The sequence below is a fragment of the Rhinopithecus bieti genome, unplaced genomic scaffold (genome assembly GCF_001698545.2).
Source record: "Rhinopithecus bieti isolate Rb0 unplaced genomic scaffold, ASM169854v2 scaffold_16180, whole genome shotgun sequence".
In the NCBI taxonomy this organism is placed as follows: domain Eukaryota; kingdom Metazoa; phylum Chordata; class Mammalia; order Primates; family Cercopithecidae; genus Rhinopithecus; species Rhinopithecus bieti.
In genome coordinates, this window is record NW_016808502.1 from 738,693 (window position 1) to 742,004 (window position 3,312).

Genomic DNA, 3,312 nt, shown 5'->3' on the forward strand with positions numbered 1-3,312 from the left:
ACTGGGGAGGGGTGTGGGCGGAGGTTGCAGTAGGCTGAGACGGCGCCACTGCTTTCCAGCCTGGGCGACAGAGCGAGACTTTGTCTTACACACACACACACACACACACACACACACACACACAATTATTTCTCACAGTTCTTGAAGCTAGAAAGTCCAAAATCAAGGTACCTGGAGATTTGACGTCTGCTCAGGACCCACTTCCTGGTTCACAGGAAGTGAACCTTTTGTGCCTTCTTCCTGCAGCGTCACAGGGTGGGAGGAGCAAGGCACCTCTCTGGGGCCTCTCTGACAATGATACACATCCCATTCAAGAGGAAAGAGTCGGCCTGAATTACCTCCCAAAGACCCCACCTCCTGATACCGTGACACTGGTGATTAGGTTTTCAAACTACAGTTTTTGGGGGTACATAAATATTTAGACCACAGCAGTAACATATTCATAGGCTCCAGGCATGAGGAAGTGGACATCTTTGGGGACTTTATTCAGCTCACCACAGGTCTCCGTATGCAATACTGAAGTGCAACCAGGGTGTAGAACGACCCAGGCAGAGCCTGGGATGCTCACACCTAACAGAGCCTTCAAGCCTCCAGGAGCTTCATAAGCCTGACCCACACCCACTCCAGACTTCCAGAATCAGGATCTTTGGGTGTGTAGTCTGGGATTGTCACTGTTTAAAGTTCTCACACATGATTCTTATGTGCCCGGGGTTGTAAACCCTCTCAGAGGAGGCATCAGCAGTCCGTACAGCCCAACACACCACAGAGTAAAGTCCCCTGATAAGTTTCAAGAATCCCTGGACACTTGGTGACATTCAGAGGCCAGGGTTCCAGACCGACCTGCACCTGCTCCTTCAGGCATGTCTTTTTGGCGAAACTTCTCAGGTAATTCTGATGCCCATGAAGGTTGACCGGTTGTCCCTTGGAGGGCAGTACTGGCCTACAGATGGATCCAAGCAGCCCCAGCCAACCAGGCTGTTTATATGCAGAGTGATGCACGTGGCCAAGGAGATGGTACGTGTGTAAAGGCTTTGCTTTGGAGTGAGCTCTTAAAGGAAATTATTTCTTTCAGAGCCAAACTCAGACACCTAGCAGGGAATAGTTTGAAAAGGTCACCATGTACTTGATGCTTGGGAAAAGATAGGGAGCCTCCAAAGATGGAGATGTGTCTGCAGGACTTAATTGTTGAAGAATCACAGAGATCCTCTCTAAACTATTTCAAAAGAATACCAGCTAGTGTTGCTGTAATTTGTGCTATTAAAGGAAAAGTCACATGAAGGGGAATATATCTTAGCATGAAAAAATGCAAATTTAAAGTGTGAAGTTAGTTCCATTTTTAAAATTCAGAATCATAGTAGAAAAAAATTGTAAAAGTCGTAAAAAAATTAGAGATAGAAAAAACTCTGAAGACATCTTGTAAAACAGGTAACCTGCCTCATAAAGCTACATAGTAGCTTCTCAAACTTCGTTTATTCTATCTGAAAATGGAAACCTGGCTCCTTCTCCAGTGTACTCATATTGAGGTGTAGTGAAGACCAATGAGGGATATACAAATTAGCCATTCAAAGTATTACAAGCAAAGAGCAAACAATGTGTCTGTCATTTAAAAAGTTAGAATTGGGCCGGGCGCGGTGGCTCAAGCCTGTAATCCCAGCACTTTGGGAGGCCGAGACGGGCGGATCACGAGGTCAGGAGATCGAGACCATCCTGGCTAACACGGTGAAACCCCGTCTCTACTAAAAAATACAAAAAATTAGCTGGGCGAGGTGGCGGGTGCCTGTAGTCCCAGCTATTCAGGAGGCTGAAGCAGGAGAATGGCGTGAACCCAGGAGGCGGAGCTTGCAGTGAGCCGAGATGGCACTACTGCACTCCAGCCTGGGCAACAGAGCAAGACTCTGCCTCAAAAAAAAAAAAAAAAAAAAAAGAATTCCTTGAGATAAACAAGGAAAACCATATTTTAAAGATCATCTGCTTATTTCCACACTTTTGAGTTGGATACATGAAATGTGCAATTAACTATTAACTATCATCATAAAAAGTTGACTAAGATACTCAAAAGTGAAAATCCTAAAATACCGAGAGAAAAAAATGAAACTAGCATGGCTCTTAAGCCCCAAACTTAAGCAAGCACTCACATATTTGTCTCTGGCAGCCGGGCATATCAGCCATGTCTAAACACCACTAAATTTGATTCTCACTTTACCTACAGGCAAATAGCAGCGTATGACTATCTCTGCAACATTCTTGGCCTATAGATCTTCAAAGCAACAATGCTCTACTACAAAAAGCAAAAAAACCAAGACCACAAGTAACCCATCTTCAAACTGTCACTCTAATCCCTTCTCTGACTGTCAGATTAAAGGTTGCTGCTGTCTGGAGGTCTATGGCTTCAAATTAGGGATGAGATCATCAAAAAAGCTTAAATTCAAACTTCAGATTGCTAGCTTCCCTATGCTCCATGGTGAAAAAATAAATACGTAAATAGCCATTAGACATGCTATCAAGAATAAGAATGGATCCTGCGTACGTGTAAAATATCAATAATAAGATATCAATAACCTTACTGACAATATTACAGGACGCTCATGTCCAGTGGTGGTTAAAAATCCAGCCTGACCTAAAAGTAGACATTGAACTACATGCCAGTCAGTGATCAAGGTCAAGGGAGGCAAGCTCTAGCCCCCACATCCAAATCCAACACAGCCTACTTGTGTACAGCCTGTGAGCCAAGATGCTCTCTGGATTTTCAGTGAATGAAAACACATGGAAAGAACAAGTATACTTTATGACAAATGAAAAATAAATGACATTCCAATTTCAGTACCCTTAAAGTTTTGTTGGGACTCAGCCATGTTTATTTCTTTGCAGATTATCTATGGCTGTTTCAGGCTGTAAGGGCAGAGTAGCATAGTTGTGATGGAGACCATATGGCCTACAAACCTGAAAATATTTGCTATCGGAGCTTTTATGGAAAAACATTGGTTGACCCCTGTTATAGACCTTGGGCCTCAACCCTGGCTGGACAATGCAATCGTTCTGAGAGCATTTAAAAGAACTGAAGGGCAGGCCTTTCAGAGAGTTTTATACTAATTGGTCAGTTTTGATCTGGAAGTCCATGAAAGTTGATCAGTTGCCCTGTGGAGGGCAGCACTGGCCTGCAGATGGATCTAAGCAGCCCCAGCAGAACAGGCCACTTGTCTGGAGAACCAGATGAGTAAGTGTAGCTTCAAGTTGCCCAGCCCTCCCCTTGGCCCTCTTCCCTCCACCCTTGACTTCTGAATATTTCCTTTGTGGGATTCTTACTACAACAGT

At 44.1% G+C, this 3,312-nt stretch overlaps 1 long non-coding RNA gene across 1 annotated transcript in view; it reads right to left on the bottom strand.

Annotated features, from left to right (window-relative positions):
* The window catches only part of LOC108538614 (uncharacterized), an 8,525-nt gene extending 8,307 nt beyond the window's left edge, over positions 1-218 (bottom strand). Inside the window, exon 1 of the long non-coding RNA XR_001888133.1 lies at positions 172-218. This is a non-coding gene — a long non-coding RNA (uncharacterized LOC108538614). The remainder of the gene's footprint in view (positions 1-171) is intronic.
* Between the last annotated feature and the right edge of the window lie 3,094 nt (positions 219-3,312).